The 18912-nt window shown below is 40.2% G+C and overlaps 1 protein-coding gene across 7 annotated transcripts in view; it reads right to left on the bottom strand.

Annotated features, from left to right (window-relative positions):
* The window catches only part of TENM1 (teneurin transmembrane protein 1), a 755935-nt gene that overhangs the window by 298550 nt on the left and 438473 nt on the right, over positions 1–18912 (bottom strand). For 5 of the 7 annotated variants that reach the window (XM_064669852.1, XM_064669856.1, XM_064669858.1 and 2 more), the window contains exon 5: positions 12974–13180. The exons of 1 other annotated variant lie outside the window; for it this stretch is intronic. The gene's annotated coding sequence lies outside the window, so the exon portion shown is untranslated. Of the gene's footprint in view, positions 1–12154; positions 12435–12973; positions 13181–18912 lie in introns of those variants that run through there. One more of the 7 variants, XM_064669853.1, reaches the window with a different exon arrangement.

The raw sequence follows: 18912 nt of genomic DNA, 5'->3' as shown, positions 1-18912 counted from the left end.
TTCCTGCCGCAGCCTACCTGGAACACCTCAGCAAAACCTCCGTGGCCTTTTATTACTGCTCCAGTCACACAGCTACAACCTCCTGCTCCACCTCACCTCTCCTCTTCCTTCTGCACCGTTTGCAAGTCGCCTTGAGCATCTTCAGTTTTGTTCTGGCCAACAAATGCAGTTGGTTTCCTTCCCTTCTAATTTATTTCTCACCTATCCTTTCTTCCCAGATCTTCCCTAAACGATGCACAATCTCAAGTCTTGAACCCTCAGCTTTTCTCTGGTATCACACTATCACATTAAAAGAAACAGGTAGCAGTCTCTGTGGAGAGACACCAAACAGTAACACTCTAGGAAGAGCATCTTCCCTTTTGATTTCAATCCATGATTTTCACTCCCACCTCTTATTTCCCTTAAAAATTCTTAGGAGAAACAGTGGCAGTAGATTTTTTGTACTGTGTTATAACATGCAATAGAGGAGTGATACTTGGTTGAGGTTTTTCCTTTTGAGGATGTACGTAGTTGGGGTTATTTTTTAGAGGTAGGTCTACTCCAAAAAGCATCATATTCCTTTTCATATGTAGAAAAGTGCTGATATATAATACTATTAAATTATCTAGATTTTGTGGTTTTTTTTAACATTCAATTTGATTCAGAAAGAAAGACAACTTCTAAGGGTACCCTGATACTATAACCATACCCTTTCATACAAAATATTGGGCTCTTGATAGCTTTATTTTATTTAGGAGTACATGCCAGATCCTAATATTCTTCCAATAAAATATTTTTGATATAGTGCTTATGCTTGCAAAATATTTTGATGCATTTACATTGCATTTGTGATTTAATCTGCAAGTCTACATCTATCCCTTAGGTGTGGTAATCCCCACTATTAAAAAGGCAAAGCAAAACAAAAAAGCTGAACACACTATTTAAGCAATCTATTGCAAACAGATGACAGAGACATTTTATTATTTTTAAATCAGACCATCGATCAGCAAGATGATGAACAAAGAAAAAGATCTGCTAGCCTAAAACGTGTGACTCTTCTTTATGCTGCATTTCCAATCAATAAAGTAAAACATTACTAAAATATGAAGTCTCATGGTTTTATTTACTGCTGCTTCTCATGTTCTGGTGTGAAGCCCACCATCACATCGTGCTAGAAGTGTTTATACTTCATACCCTATCACTTTGTCATTGTATCGATGCCACACCAGTTGTGCAAAAATGGTTCAAAATTTTCAAGCTCTAAAGAAGCTGACACAGCTGACACAGCTGAGTTCTTCATCCCTATCCTCGGACATCAGCTCGTCCTGTAAACGCTTTGCATATTGACCACAACTGTTATGATGAAATAAAAGCTTGCAAACACTTGCTCAGAGCTTCTCTTTGTAAGTTCTTAAAGAATTGGTACCCTAGAAAGATTTCATATCCTTTACTTATCTACAAACACAAGCACATGTGGAGGAGCAGCAGGAAACACACATTTCTCGTGTCATTCCTGTATTTGACCTTGAGTAATTTCTTTTAAACATGAGAACTTAACTTGTCTCCATCTGATAACAACAGAGACAGTACATTTAGCATCCAACATGATGATTTTTACTGAAATGTCAAAGGTTACTAATTAAGAACGGGACTGGAGAGACGAACACTTCAAGGGTCCTATTTGTGTTGGCTTGATTTATGGCACAGTACTAGTAAGCAATGATAAAATACAATATAATCATATGTCTCTGAAAACTTAAGTTTTTAAATTAGCAACATAGACATCTACGGTTTAGCATTCATCTTCTCAGAATTATGAGATAAACATAACTTTAATTCTTGGACCTTGATTATTTTTATTAACTTGAGCATATGGTCTACATTTAGTGTAACAGCTGTGGATATATATGCAAGATGACCACCAGTATCACTCACTTTCTATACATCTCCCATTTCTAGATACAGTTATAAGCCTCAAAGCACAAAGGGTTACATGGCAAACATGTAATGGGACTCCAGAAGCTGCTTCATTCAAAACCCAATCAAAAGAAATCAAGAAATCCAACATGTAAATAAGTTCCATATTCAGAACAGAGAATATGTAAAGCTTCAATATCTCAATTCTCCAAAATAAATCCCATCCTCATTCCCAGCTGATGAAACTGTTACATTAATTTCTGACTTTCCTTTAGTTCAAGAGAAAACGGAAAAGAGCTGAGTTTAATACAGAACTTTCAATATCCAGTCACAGAACAGACAAAGCTTTAGTGCTGTGGAAAAGTGAACTGTTTCTGAAAACATGAAAGGAAAAAAACTTTCCTTTTTTTCAGTCTAATTGGAACTTTAACAGAGAAACTTTGCAAATACCAGCTATATAATGACACGCAATCAGAATCCAGCTAGACTGGAAACAAGGGCACTCAACTCATGTGCCTGTTCTATGGAAAGGGCAGGGATAATCAAACATCCTTGGCTCAAGAAATTATGGAAAAATACCAAAATTTACTCTATATAAGTAAATAAAGACTACTCAGCAACAGGAAGATGAGAAAGGCCTCATCTCCTTGCACACCAGAATGATCTTCACAAAGTCATCTGTCTCTTTTTTCCCACAGGGATTTTTTACGGAGATTAATTTTTATGCCTCATTTCATTATTATTCAAGAAAGACTTTCAGATTTTTGTGTTCAAATATAACACCAACAGTTAAGTTACAAACTGCAGTTGTAGGATGCATTTTCCCCCACCATTTTAGGATTCACTTCAACTTTTAAAACATCTTGAAATTACCCTCAATGTAGAAGGTACAAGCAAAGGAGTTAGCATTCTCATCCTCTGGATGGTATTTTTTTCCTGACATTCAATTAACCCTGTATCACTGATATTAATATTTCAATTTCCACTAAAGTTATATTTCTGGTGCTTTTTTGTTGCTCAAACAGGCTTTTAAATTTATTAAAGGTACATTAAGGTAAATCCAATGGCATTTAATATAGTGAATTAACTGAACAGGTAACACCTACAAGCTATTTGAAAAAACCAGAGAAGCATCTAAATTACTTCTCCTGTCAAATCTAAATACCAGTGACATTACTGTGTTGCATAATGCTAACTGCAGCTGTAATTTATACACAAAGACTTCCCTGTTATATCAAATTTCAAGATACATGAGGGCTTTCAAGCAAATAAACAAAACCCACTTAAGCATCAACAAATAAAACAGATACAGTTTTTCTAAAGTTAGATGGCAATGGCAGACTTTAGCCTCATCTACATGAACTGAATGTTAAGCCTACCAGTAAAGATTTTTTTTGAAAGGAATTAATATTCATGTAGTTTCAACCATAGGCAAAGATGGATGAGGATTGAAATCTGCTCATTTGAGCATAATCTGCTCATCATGAAATGCAACAGAAGAGTCTCAAGAACAGGCTTATAAAAATGCCAAGATAAGAATATAACTCATATCTCCTTTTTACTTAAGCAGCATCAGAATCTTACTTTCCTTCCAACAGAAGTACCATTTAAAATAATTTCCCCCTTATTCCATTCATACAGACCAACTTACACTTTGCACATTTATGTCTCTTTCTTAGTTAATTGTTTGAGTCACGGAAAGCAGAACAATAGTAAGATACATCATGTTGGATATTCATTTTGAAGAAGGAAGACACCACTGAAAATTCTATCATAGTTACTAAAACCTGCTACAGCTGTACTAGGGAATAACTTCATGCACATGTAAAAGCCCAGCCAATTATTACTACGCTGTACCCTTGGAAAAGAAACCATAAAAAGTAAGTTAGTAAGCTGGCAAATTGAGGGACAGAATTTGGCAATTTCCTTAATTCTTTATTGATATCAAAACACTGTTACTTCTTTAGAAGTGGGCCATGAGAATTTTAAAAGAGTTCTTTAGAATTTTTTCTTTTTTTAGTCGGTCAATGTATTGTTTCTCTGTCCCAATTTCTTAGTAATTTGCTCATTAAATAAGCTTCACAGCATTCTTGGTTTTGGTTCCATTCACAATTCTAAGACAGTATTGGACATAAAATATCAAATCCACCTGTCTCTCTCCATGATGTCTTTAAATATGGACCATATTTGCATTCTACAGAGAAAATAACAGTAACAAAGCACATAAAACAAAAACAAACAAGTAAAAAACCGAGAAAATTCCATCATCTTTCTCTAGTTTCACCATATGGACTGAACAGTTATTTCTCTTATCTAGAGTTGAGAGCATAGGATAAGTCCTACTTCATTCTTTTTTATTAGAAGAAAACCAACAAAAAACCCCCCAACAACATAGAACCAAAAAGCTCTGAAGCTTCCATGCTTACCCTCAAAAAAGCAATTTGCTAAGCAAAATTTTGCTAAGCAAAAAACTCAGTATAACACAATTGCTAATAGCACTGACCTCATTGATATATTATCTCAATGAATTCTTAAAATAGCAATACAGTAATTTATAGTAATCTCTTGTGTACATTACAGGTTTGAGTTTGGAATGGCAATGTCAACATAGAAAACAATTTCTCATGGTCTGTAGCTGCTACTCTGGAAAGCTTTGTATGAATTGCTCAGACCAGTTCAGCTTATATATGCTTTGTGGTTCCAAAATTCAATTTTGTAACTCGTAATTAACTACAAAAATATTAGGAACTGAATATGAGCAACATTAAGATGCAATTTCTTCCCACTATTGACTACTTATCAATTGACAACTTAAGTCTGTTGAAGTTAAAACAATTGGTATATCTTGTGGTGACAGTCTGTGGTTTACAGACTTAAATCTCTTAATCTAAGCAGCTAATTTAACCTAACATTGCTAAAGACAACACATCTTTAAATAAAGTGCGTTAATGAAACATTTAAAGGTTGCACAGTTAAATTATAGTCCAATACATTCATATTAACTTCTCCCTGCAGTCTGTCTGCAGAGATAAGAAACTGCTTTAGTTACACAATAAAATTGCATGGCATGTCATAGAAATGATGGCTATCCATCAACATTTACAGGAGTTCAGATCACAGAAATCACAGAATCATAGAATATCCAAATGCTTCTCAAACTCTGGTAGATTTGGTGCTGTGACCACTTCCCTGGGGAGCCTGTTCCAGTGCCCAACCATAATCTTAGTGAAGAACCTTTTGGTAATACCCAACCTAACCCTCCCCTAACACAGCTTCACACTGCTCCCTTGGGTCCTGTCGCTGGTCACCAGAGAGAAGAGATCAGCACCTCCCCCTCTGCCTCCCTTCGTGAGGAAGCTGCAGATCACAGTGAGGTCTTCCCTCGGTTTCCTCTTCTCCAAGCTAAACATGAAAGACATCTCCCTTCTCTCTCATTCCCTAAACAAATTGCTAGTTAAGCAAGCAGATCAGGACCAAACCCTCAGCTGAATCACTCGGTGTGCCTTCAGTGATGAAATCAGTGGCATATTTCCATGTAGGTAGAAGCATGGCTGTGCTGGGCAGGACATGGCTCCAGGATGAAGGACCAACCACCGCCTCCCTAAGATCTTGCTTTATGGTGAATGTGCCACTGGCTGTCGCAAGAGAGGAGACCCAAAGAGGAGATACAAGGACTCCCTGAAACAACATCTCAGCCTTGGCCATATTGATCATTATTCCATGGTGACTATGATTTATTGAAAGGTATAGAATTTATGGGAATCCACAGTACCACTAATGGGTTGACAAACCTCCAAGCACTATAATGCCATATTCACACTGAAATAGAGGTGAGCTCTCATGTTCTAGCAAACATGCAGGACAGTGCATGGTGCAGATAAGGAACACCATTTGTGGACACTAAGTTATTGGGACAAATTCAAGAAGCATGTTATACAACAACTCACAGAAAAAAAAAAAATGTAGATGTGCTGTACCAAAGGCAGTTGCCATGCAGGAACCTAAAAACTTCAGTGATCAAAATTCAAAATTCTATTTTGTAAAAATAAAACAGGACATCTCTGCTGATAAAAGTAAATAGCCTACATGCTGAAAAATCCATCTCATCCTGGTCTAGGAAAGATCTAGGTGCAAACACTGACTATAGGGAATTTCTTTTGTAAATAACTGACTATGTATATCATAAGGAGAAGAAAGAAGTAGAAAAAGCAGGAACATGACTCATTATGTATATAAACAGATCTCTGTCACTTAAAAGCACTTAATAATACAAACAAACAAGAAATATATTAAGATATACACTTAAATGCTATTTTACTAGCTGAGGGCAGAGCGTGGGCTTTACATCAAAGATAATGATTTGTATTTTACAGAGGTGGGATAGAATTTGCTGGTAGCAGCTGAGGCACTAATAAGAAGACTGAAAGGGAAATAAACTAAAGCTCTTAAAACCATGGAGTTCTGAATTCAACACTGACCTAATGTGAAGAACCTGTTATATGGAACTTCCTCATTAAAAAATGCAATAATGGTGGTATTTCCTTCCCACATTCAGATCTGGATAAAAACATGGACAAAGAGATGGTGGAGAAAGGCTTACCTCTGGGAGAGACCACGAGGGGAGGCTGGTGATGGGTAAGATCAAAGATGTGAAAAAGCAGCTGAAAGCAGAACTGGGTGGGTTTCAATGAGCTGGATTTCTCTAAACATGGATCAACATGCTGATACAGAGCTCCTCAGAAAAGCACACAAAATTTTGCATGAATTGGGAGCTCTGAGGAAAGAGCTGAGGAAGAAACTGAGGAAAATGAAAAGAAATTTGAGTCAGCTCCTAAGTGCATCTATAATCCAGAGGTTGAGAAGATGAGAGATATTTAATTGTTATGGTTTATAAACCACATGAGGTGGTTATAAAAGAATAAAACCTCTAAGTATGGTTCTCAAATATGGTGAACAGGAAGGGCTCAGAGCTGTGCAAAAAAAAAAAAAAAAAAAGGAATCTGAATGGAACAGGAAAAATGGTGAATTGGGCAGAGAAAAAAGTCAGAAAAACACAACAGTAGTTCAGAGGAAGAAACAGTGTGGTAATAAAGGGGCACCAGAAGAACCTGCCTATAGGAAAGCACTATGGTCTTGAGAGGTCAAAAAGGTTCCATGGTTAGTAGTACACATGTGAAAGACAAAATTTGAAAGAGTAAAGTTGTATATGAGGAACAATAGTCACTCCTGCTGAGGATAGCCTATAGGAACAAGAAGGAAGGCTTGTATCCAGACCATCAGGAAGCCCACAATGAGCAATGCTTATTCGGCATTAATTTCTTTCCCGGTGACACCTCCCCGTTGGTTAATGCCTTGTATAAGAAATGTACTCAGAAACAAAATGAGCTGCACGGCTAAATCACACCACATATGAAAGTGTCCTCTGGGACAAAAATGTGTTATGAGAAAAATAGTCTACTTGCTTGTTTTCAAAAGAAAGGTATCTGTGTTGTTTCAGATGAGCAACACCACCCCCATGAATCTTTCTTATACTACAAAAATGGAGCATGAAAGTCTCATTTCCTCCAACCAGTACATGGAAGCCTCAACTCCCCAATCTGCTATTGGATGCTACCATCTTTTGGAACCTATTTCCATAGGATTGGAACACTTGTACGAGGAAACACAGTGGAGGACAATCAACCATCTCCTGGGTTTGGATCCTCTATCCAGTACAACAGTCCATCACCCACTACCATGGAAATGACTGGAACTTGCAAAATTCTTCTATTAAGTACATAAAAACTTCAGTTTACATTAATTAACACCCTGATTTATCAGGTAAAAAATAGTGATGGTATTATTTAATTGCAGGACCCTTATAAGGAACAGTCAAGTTATTGATACAATAATCAAAACAAAGTCAATGCAGTCACTTTCACATATGCCATCTAAGAATCTTCACCCTTGAATTTCTCTATTTTCACTAAGTTTCTGTAGCTAATATGAACACATTCTGTAGCTATCCAACACAAAACTCTTTGGTACATAAGGCAAACACACTACATGCACACACTGCAGCCAGTATTTCATTAATGACCACTTATGTCACAAGAGATCTCTCCTGTAGAAGATGTTTCTTTAAAAGATGCATTGTTACAGAACACACTCTTCTGCACCCCCAGCATTACGTACAGAGATGTAAGGATTTACAGACACACTGTAAAAATGCAGAACTTTATATCTCAAACCCCAAATACCATGTCTTTAAAAAAAAAAAAAAAGGTTTATGGACCCCTCATAACTCTTAGCAAACATCTGTCTGCATAAAGGGAAACAAACTGCCAAAACCAGCAAAGATGCCAACAGCTTACAGGCAAACCAGAAAACACACATCCATGATGTGGAACAAGCAGTACTGCTTATTTAACTCTGAACTGGAAGGGTGCTTAATTGCTCATTAAGGCTACAGCAAGCATTGCTGGGTGAAGGCTTCCAAAGCAACAAGCCAGTGCCAAGGCCAATTCAGTACAATAATTTTAATATACTTATAGACAATACAACCAACTAGAAGTGATCTTTTCACAAAATGATAGAATGGTTTGGGTTGGAAGGGACCTTAAAGATCTCTTAGTTCCAACTCTTCTGCCATGGGAGCAGCAACTAAATAGGTTGCTCAAAGCCTCCAATCATACACTGCTTGTTTTCTGTAACTCAGAAATGGGAATTCTGTACTGGTAAGTAGAAAACAGTACAACTACAGCCTTACACAGTAGCATCAGACAAGGAGATTAATATCTTATACATATGGGGTTTGTATTTTAAATATAAATATTCAAATAAAACAGTTCAGTGCAACAGACTTAAAGAAGGAATAATTATTTTAAAAAATATACTCAACATACTGAAGTTAAAATCTGCAGTAGAGAAATAGTATTAAAAAAGCACAAAGAAAGAAGTAGAGTAAGTATCTTTTAATCAGGTTTCAGAAACATTCTGTTAAAACTGTAAATACAGTAGGAAAGAAACTGATGTTTTCTCAGTATTGATTACTCCATTGGATAATTACTAAGTTTTTGTAGAGTTGAGTTTTTGGATTTCTTTAATATTTTACTGAGAGGTTTTAGAAAAGACAGCCTCTTGTTAGCAAAACCTATTTAGATTCTTGTTTTCAATGTATAATTTCTATAAGTCATAAAGGATAGTCATAACATAACGTGTTCTTAAGACCTCTCAGGGTCTCTTTAAGAGAGAACAACACCGAGCACTGAGTATTTTCAGCTTTATCTCACCCTACGTATATGGTAAAATGACTGCCTACACAGTAACACTGAGGCAGAGCATTAGGTAGTAGCAAGATGTAGCCAGTGCCACTGAGCTCTCTTTGACTTGCCATTTTTACACTTCTGCCGTGTTGAACATTAACTCAGTTGTGATGACATTGTGAAACATAATCAATGGGCACATCTAGGAGATCAAGTAGCAGACCAGAAATCAGAAACTCTTGAATTTCAGATATAGCTCCATCACCAATTTATACTTGGTCTCTAAAACATTTTAAATTCTAGTCCCACTAAAGTCATTATGAGATACGGCCAGTCATTGTAACTGAAGCAATGAGAGGACACACTGTTCTCTCAGTCTGTAAAATGTGAACAAAAATACTCCTAGCCAAATGGAGAGGACTGTTTTCCTACAATCAAAGCCCTGAAATAATGATAAATTAAGCAGCGTTATTCTTTGTAACATTTTTCAGATTAAGATCATTTAAAAATTAAATGCATACCATTTAGACCTCATGAATCATATTGAAATAATGTCCTGCCTGCTCCAATTAACATCAACACCAATCCTCAGAATTTCCTATCCCAATGAAGAGAAGAGAGTAAACATTTACCTATTCCTAAGCCATTCCTGCAGAGCAAAAACGTTGCATACCTTCATACGTGACTACCAGCACATGTGTGAGCAACCAGGTGATTTCTTTAGTTTTGAAAAACTACCATTTAAATTGCCACTTCAAATGAGTAATAATAGATCTTTGCTACAGCTTTTCTCACATGACACTGCTTTTATAGAACTCTGAATACATTTCAATCGCTTTTTTACACATAAGCCATCAATACAATATGTTCATTTACGTTCACATCTGACTACTTGAAAAGTTAAGAGAAGTAATTTGCAATTTTCTCTTTTACTATTTGTATGTGTCATTCAAATATTTAAAATTTGGCAACTAGAAGGAACTTTTCTCTTTAAAAGAAAGGATTTTTACTTAAGTATATGAAATTCAGTTTTTTGTGGGTTTTTTTTGTTTGTTTTGTTTCTTTTAAAGATCAGACATTCAGAGGAAAAAACCTATCAAAAATGTGTTAACCAGAAAACTTCTAATCATTCCTTGAAACAAAACTGTGATGTAACCAAAAAAAAGGGGCGACCCCCATAAATCTTCCTAAATCTCCAAGCAGTTAAGAGATTTGAGTTCTTTAAAACAAGACAAAATCCCCAAAACACACAGTTGTATTAAAACTACATTAAAAACTTCTGGTGATTTTATACCATCAAAATCTGGTATCTACAGAGAAAATAGCAATCAGTTTATTAAGAAGACTGCATTTAATTTGAGAAGAAGTATTTTGAAGTTAGCCCACAGCATTGCAAGTCATGTATAAAATAAGCTTTGAAAAGAAACTATGGACAAGAAAGAAGGAAAGCTATTGGGCTGTGTCTCACCTTCTGATGTATAGCTCTTCCCCTACTACAGTTTATCTTGCTATTTGTGATTCACAAAGTGTTCTTTACAACACCAGGAATTCCATATTTCAAATATCAAATTGCTCTACGTTAAGCTCCACAATTAACAGCTGAAATACAGGCATTAGGAGCAGTGAGGTTTTGTTACTGCAAAACCATTTAGAGACACGGTGGATGTTTGGGATGCTTGCCCCACCACACGGACAGTTGGTATTTATTTCCATAGTACAGTGTATCTGACTCGTTAATTATCAGAGAAGCATCAGCACAATCAAGATGGGTATCTACAACCTCTGGATATTGTGACCACAATCAATGAATGACTATCACTAAGATAGTTACTATACAGCCTCAAAAGGCAGCATATATTTCAGCCAAATAAAGAAAGAGGGAGGGAGTTCTTGCCGCTGATTTCAGAATTAGAACGTGCAAACCCCAGATCTGCTAAAGGTAAACGTGTTGACATTCAACACGGTAAGATCACACAGTTAGTACAGAAGCAGGGACCTCACTGTGTGCCACAATCATATCCATAGCGAGCCTAAGCATTCATCAAGCTTAAAGCGCCAGTCACGAGCTACAGCTGTAAGGCATTTTAGGGGAAAAACAGCTGGAAGCAGCACAGCAGTGTTACGACTGTATGTACACACGCCTCGGCTAAAGGTAGAGATTATATATCCCACAGCCAGTGGAAGGAGAACACACCAAACACCCGTTTAACAGATTACGCCTGAGGAGCGGTCAGCAACAAGGCTGCTCCATCCTCCCGTGGGGAGCGAGCGCGGTGCCGCTGCCCCGGCAGAGCCGCCTCACCCCTGCGCGCTCCGGGGATGCGGCTTTTCACGTGAGCGGCCCGGGCGCTCCCGCAGCGCCAGCGCGGAGCCGGAGCCGGAGCCCAGCGCGGCGCCGGGGCGGCCCCCGGGCAGCGCCCCGCCTTTCCCCACCGGGAGCCGCGCCCCGCGGAGAGCCGCGCACTCGGCCCCCGCCGCCCCGCTCCGACACGGCAGCGGGCACGGGGAGCAGGTGCCGCCCGCGGCGATGGCAGCGCGGCCGGGCAGGGCGGGCAGGGCGGGCAGAGCGCCGCTCCGCGCCGACCCAGCGCCGACCCACCGCGCCCGGCGCGCCGCAACCGCGGGCGAACGAGACCCCCTATGGGCGAGCCGGGGGGCCGGTGCCTCAGCCCCGAGCGCGGCTCCGCACAAGGCATCGCTGCTGGGCGACAGCGCCAGCTCCGGCTCCAGCTCCCCGCACCCGCGGTTCGCACCGCCAGCCCGCACGGTGCCCGCACGGTGCCCGCACGCACCGCCCCGCAGCCAGGCAGCCGCCCGCCGGCACCCTCCGCCCGCACAGCGCACACGGAGCCGCACGTACACACCCAGTGTCAGCCACAAAAAACCCTCCGGGAGCGTCCGGCGGCTCCCGCTCCGGCGGGGCACGGCACCCCCAGGCGCGCCCCTCGCCGCACCCCGCGGAAAGCGAAGTTCGGGCGCCCGCGGCGCCGCTCCCGCCTCCCCGGCAAACTTACCGAGCGCGGCCACCGGCTGAACTTTCAGCAGCGCCCCGGCTCAGCCCCGCCGACGGCTTCGCCCATCGCCTTTAGGTGCGGGTGCGGTGTCCGCGCCCCGCTCCCGGGCGGCTGCGGCGCGGGCCGATATAAATCCACATCCCCGCTGCCGGCGGCTCCCCCGCAGCCCGCCCCGGCCCCTCCGCCCCGCCGGGGGGACGCGCCGGCTCCTGCAGCCGCGGCTCGACCCGCAGCCCCGGGCGGCGGGCGGTGCGGAGCCGAGGCGCGAGGGGGACGCGGGGCCGGGCTCGGCGCAGCCCCGGCGCTGCTGCCGCCGCCGCTGCTCTCCGGCGGGTGTAGTGTCAGCGGCGCCGCTCGCTCGCAGGGTGGGAATTTTTTTTTTTTTTTTCCTCCTCTTTTTTTTTTTTTTTTTTTTTTTCCCCCTTTTCGGCTCCTCCGCCGTTAATGAGCATGCCCGGGAGAGCCGCGCAGGCGCCTTGCCCGCCGCCGCGCCTCGAGTCGCCTCGCGCCGAGCGGAGGGGCGAGGGCTGAGAGGGAGCGGGATGAGGGGGTCTGGGGTGGCCGGGCTGGCGCTGCCCCCAGGGTGGAGGTGGGCAGGGCGGGAGGGAGCGGGCGGGCGGCAGGGGCTGAGCCGCCCGCGGTGGAAGCTTTGGGCAGAGTTCGGCAAGTCCACGGGAAGGTGAGGCGGCTGCGCCCGCCCGAGGGAGAGGAGCTGCCCCTGCCCCGCCGCCCGCCCCGGGGGAGAGGGGGAAGAGGAGGAAAAAAAGCGGCGCTCTGCGTTGGGAAGGAGCGCAGAACACCTCCTTCTAAATAATTTACCTTGCTGAGGCAGAAAGGCTGATAGTGGAATCAAGGCTTGGGAGAGAGATGCTGGTTTATAGAAGGTGTTTCCACAGCTTTCGCGATCTGAGCTTATTAAGGTGGGGGTCTCCTGTGGCCACCGTTACCAGTCCTGGGTCTTGATGGAGGGGAACTTCATCTGCTGGCGATGATCTCTATAATTTCATCATTTATACACTGTGTATCCTGAGGCAGACATACAAAGGCATAAAGGTGATTACCACCTGCTCTTTTCATAACATCTAATTCTGCATCTGCAGTTATTTGTAAAGATTTTTTTTTTTTGTGTGCTGAAGAGTCCAAGGAGCTGGCAAAGGTGTGCTCCTGAGGCTGGACCCGGCTCATCAGGCTGTCTCCATCCTGGTTTCTGTTCACATGCGTACTGCATACGCATATCTATCAATTCCTTAAAATCACTGCGGTTATTTACATTATTTAGCTAGTGCACTCAGCCACAGGAAAACACTGGGGAAAGAAAGTGTAATTCTCTATTGCTGTTATTTCTTTATAAGTTTCTGCATAGACCACCTAAAGTGGACTGTTGTTTTTTTTGGTTTTTTTTTTTTTTTTAACTCTGTACCATGCCCCAGGACATATTTCCTTTAGACAGTTAGTTTATGCTGTTTACAAAAGTATTTGAGAAAATGACATCTTGAAGATGCCTATATAATATCTTGCAGTGCATAAATAAAAAATAATAAATTAGGTAATGCCATCTGTTATTCTAATATACAGCTGCTATACATAACTTTTCTGTCATTTTCAACATTTGTTCTTTGAGACATCCCTGCCCTGAGCTCTAGCAGAAATAAAATCCAGATGCCCCACCCAAAAATCTTATTGAGTAATTTTTTTCATGGTACTTCAGGTAGAAACACAGATAAGGTTTTGATATTTAAAATTACTTCCCAACAATGGGATCAGTTTGTAGGGAGCAAAGGAAAAAAGAAAATTCCTTACTGAACAGCATTGCAAAGGTGATACAGGAACTGGCCCAAAATACAACTTCTTTTCCAAAACCTGTATATTAGCATCTGTAAAAGTATGAAGCAAGGGAGGTGTGTCTCCAGTTTACATAGACTGCAACGGAATTCTGAAAACACTGGGTGATTTTAGTAATTCCAAAGTCAGCCTCTTTAAAAAAAAAAAAGGGGCGGGGATGGGAAGATTGGAAGAAGGATAAGGAACCAAAAAGATGATACAGTTTTCAAATCTGCTGCTTCCATGAGTGCCAGAGCACTGGCTTTGTATCTTCCTTTCTAGACCTTAGGTATTTAGTTCCATTTAGTCTACTAATTTCTTAAGACTCAATTTTACAATGAACATGTTGGTCTAGTTCTTTAGCATGAAATCATCTTTCATCAATATCCTGGAAATCTAAATCTGCCTCTCCCTAAAGAAAGCACAACTGTAAAGATCCCAAGGTAAATACAGAGTCCTTTAGGAAGTCCATTCCACCTTCCTTGGAGTAACTCCATACTGTGCAGCAAAAGTCACGAGCTATTGGTTATACATTACTTTCACAGGAAGCCTAGAGAGGCCTGAACAAACCAAACTATGTCTCATGAATCTTGAAGCCATTCAACAAACTTCATCATTAACTGTTTCTAAAAATTAATTATTTTAAGACAAAACAGTCCCCTGTCAAAAGTTTGTCTCAAATTTCTGTGACTTAGCCCTAGTAGGTGGAATAATTCTTCAGTAGTATAGATCAGTCATGAACTATTCTGAGCCTAAAGTAAAAATTAAATTTTTCTTTCCAGGACACATGGTTGTTTTGGTTCTTCTGTCTCTGGATAGACTTTAAAATTTGCTTTTCATTAGAACAAAAATTACATATCACAGATTGAACATGGAAATAACTCAAAACCAAAGAAAGAAAAAGGTGGAGAATTAAGTCCATATGTTACTCATGGAAACACAAACCAAGATAACCAACCAGTCTAAATTCTGGGTTTTATGATAGTACCAAAGTCAAGTAAATATTGCCCTGCTGTTAGCAGGCAAAGATCACACATTGTTATTAATTCTTCTGTTTGGAATACTATGGAATTGCCTGTTGCAGGCATTAACGTATAGTAGCCATAAAATGATGGTAGCCTCATCAAAGAGAGGCATAGAGAGATAACCAGTGGAGGTGGACATTCAGTCCTACCTGTGTCTCTTCAGCAACTGCTGAGATAAATGAACCAAAGTGGATAAACTCAGCAGTGGAAAATTGTTGGCAGACATCAAGTGGAGTGTCTGGTATAGATGTTTATTCCAGATACGCTCCCTAGTGAATTGGAGTTAGGGAAACTTAAAAGGTCTGCTTGGAGTAAAGGGCAGATACTACATATTATTCCTTGAGAAAGATGTGTGAGGTGTGGAACTTCAGGTGGGTTATATGCAAGCTCTAAAAGAACTGGGAGCAGAGCTCAATCAGAGATGAGACCCATTGGATAATGAGAGTATTTTTGTAAGAAGAACTGCTCCAGTGGAAGGAACAGATACATATATAGAGTTTTCCAAGAATCAGAACTAGTATATTTATAACTGGAAACAAGAGCCCTTAAGCACATCAAACCTAAATGTACCAAATATCAAAAGTGCTTTAGCAAACAGAGTTCTGACCCTCAGATATCTCAGCCAAGCCTGCTAAACTAGTTTAGAAGGAAGCGAAAGGTAAAATATTACTAGATACGCTGGTGTCAAGTGGAATTTTCTTACACATGTAGGTTTATATAGTATTGCAGCTCCCTGCACTGAAGATTTTCTCTTGTAAGTAGCAAAGAATGGTATCTCGAGTGCACAGTTGCAATACTCGTCATTGCAGCACTGATGTTAAGGACTTGTTTGACACCTTTTGGCTTCCTCAAGTTCAGAAGAGCCTCCTGAGTGAGTCATTGTCTTTAACTGGTAACTGAGTTATGCTGAAGCACTGTTTTTAAATTATTCTCATGCCTCCTGCGGGAATAGAGATCATTGCCTGCATTGCAACAATCTCTGCTGAGACCTGAGACACAGCTGCTGGTCTCACTGCTGAATAGGATCTTTTCAACTCACCTGGGGTAGGATATCACCACACTCATCAGAGTTCTGTCAGCCATGCTTCCAAGAATGATGCTGAAAATTTCTCTTTTTCCCTCTTATTCTTTGAATCAGATGAAGTCCTCTAAAACCTCTCTGAAATTTTGGAGAATTTTCCTAGTTTACTAGACTGCTTTACTAGAGGCAAGAAATCAGCCCAATCCCAGTGCTGACTATGCTTTCTAACGTAGTTTGCTTGAAATGCAAGCTCTGACTTCATAGAATCATAGAATGGTTTGTGTCAGATGGGACAAATTATAAGGACATTTGAGACATTGTCAGACTCCAAAAGGACACCGTTGAGCAAGACCTCTTGTGTATGTCAACATGGGATCCCAACTATAATCCAAAAGTTTGAATTTTTTTTAAAAAACCAGGTTTACACATGATAAAACTAATGAGACTGATCCATCATTCAGAGTTTACACAGTGGTTTTGGAATGTTGCCGTTTTTTAAAATGATACCTTGCATCAGTCTGATGGAGGTGCATATGAGGGGTGGATGTAAAACATGAACAAAACAGAAGTCTAAAGGTACCCGATGTAAATTCTCTGTGATGATGCACAGATCATTACACCAACTGAAATGTAAAGGAGAATTGGAATAATTTTTTATAACACTTATATTATGTCATTATATATTTTTCTAGTTATGTTCCTACTGAAAAGACAATTGATGCATTCCACACTTGGTCTGAAAATATTCAAATTTGTAAAAGAAGGTGAAAGTGAGTTATGAAACACCAGTCGGAAATTTTTACTTTCTGGACAAAAAGAAGGGGCCAGGAAGTAGGAAAAGTTGCTGTCCTATTTCCCACTCAGAGAGAGAAGCTGCATTTCATGAATCTAGGCTAAATACACCTGGATATAGAAAACTGTATATGAAATTGCACTCCCATATTACTACCAGTTCCTGGCAAGAGCAGGTTTTGCCCCAGACTTTCTACCAGAAACTGTGCATCGTGTAGTAGAGCTAAAAGAGAAGTAAGTAATTTTAATTTCTGATGGGATCTCTCTTTCCAGAAACTGTACTCCCAGAACCAAAAGGCTAAAGACAAGTCAATATTTTGAAAAAGAAATGAAAACTGATGTATTTTCATAGTCAACTTGGTGAAAAATGTACCAGAAATAGATTTGTTTACAGAACAGTTTCTACCATGCAAAAGAATGAGGGAAACAACACTGCCTTGTAGGATGTTTGCAGGCTATGAAAAAGTAATCCAAACATGATCCTGACTCTCTCTCAAGGCTCTCCATCACTGCATGGCGCTGGTCTCCTTTGCTCCCTTTTTCCATTTTCAAAGAAAACAGTGGGTTTTTACATTGTCATGTCTCAGATCCAGAAGGAACTCCTGTAAATAACTGCAAATCTTTCAAAATTCACCTCTAAACTGTCTTGTTCCAAGATGCTTCCCCAAAAACCTGGCAAAAGTTGGGCTGTTCATGTGCTGTGACTGCTCTCTAACACATTGACAAAAAATGCAAGCAAGTTTCCTGGTAATTTCCCATCTACCTGGATATATCGATTATTCTAAACTTACAGCACCGAAAAATATGCATCTTTTCCACAAATATGGTCCCTTCCTTAATATGCCATGGGGAGAACGGGGAAGCCCTGCAGTTTCCATGGCTGGAGAGGGGTGTTTCTGACTGATTTTCCTATCTCATGAACACAAGGTGGTGCTGATGCTCCTGGCACCACTGCTGATTCACCACTTCCCCAGCAAGCCTCACTTGGGTGGTGGTAGCTGATGTGTAGTGGTGTACAAGATGTTTCATTTGCTTTAAATTAATTACAAGAAATACTATATATTAGGATTAAACATTTCATTTAAAATTAAACGCTTGTTTTTTGGTTTGATAAACTGAAAAAAAATCAATTTCCAACTGACATAGAAAAATATATTCTTTATTATTTTGGTGTGAACCCCAAATAAAAATGAATTCTAGGTCATGACTGAAAAGGAAAAAAGCCTTAAGAGCATCCATATATTTTCAGTTCTTAGGAAAAAAATGAAGTAACTCACCCAAACTCACGTGGAAGAAACATGCAAAATGTATAAATAAGTATACTTCCAGGTAATTGAAAAGAGCTGGAGGTTGAAAAGATTAGTTTAAATGCTTTCCTGCTCTTAGAGGGAAGTTCTTGGGTACTTCAGAAAGGTGTAGCTAGGCTAGAAGATTAAAGAAACCTTTTAGTAAGAAAGATGACTATTAAAAAAAATTGTTGAAAAATATTCAATGAAAATGTTTATTCCAGAATATGAATGCATGCTAAAAGAGGTTTGAGTCTATCAACTTGCCCATTAGAGTGGAACTAAGGCAAAGCACTTTTGAAGAGAGATTAAACTTCCAAATAGCAGGGATCATTTCTTTCCTAAATGAAATAATAAACTTCTCATTGCATTGAAAGCTGACACTGAAGAAGATAAGGAACATAAAAAACAAAGGCATGTTTGACAGAGTATTTTGGATCCATTGTTTCATCAATCTCATGGTTAGCCTACAGTTTAATTTATTGCATAAGAAGGAAATCATAATAAGGATCTTTTTTCCAAATACACTGTATAGACATAAATTCCTTTCTTCCATATTTCTCTTTCAGGTTCATCTGATAAATATATAATTATTGTGTTAGGAAGAAATTTTGACTCAGAATGCAGTGCAATATTTTTTGAGGCACTTGCAAATGAACATACTTTATGAAGGATAATCTACCCAGCCTGCTTCTCCCTTTTCCTGTTCCCTTACATTACATAATACTCCCCTGTGTTCTTGCTGCTTTTCTTCTTTCTTGTATTTTTGCTGATCTCCGTTGCTTATGTATTTACTTTTCCCTTAGGAAAGTA

Source organism: Pseudopipra pipra, chromosome 13 (genome assembly GCF_036250125.1).
Source record: "Pseudopipra pipra isolate bDixPip1 chromosome 13, bDixPip1.hap1, whole genome shotgun sequence".
NCBI lineage: Eukaryota > Metazoa > Chordata > Aves > Passeriformes > Pipridae > Pseudopipra > Pseudopipra pipra.
Note: the sequence above shows the minus strand (reverse complement) of the source record. Positions and strands in the feature narration are given on the sequence as shown.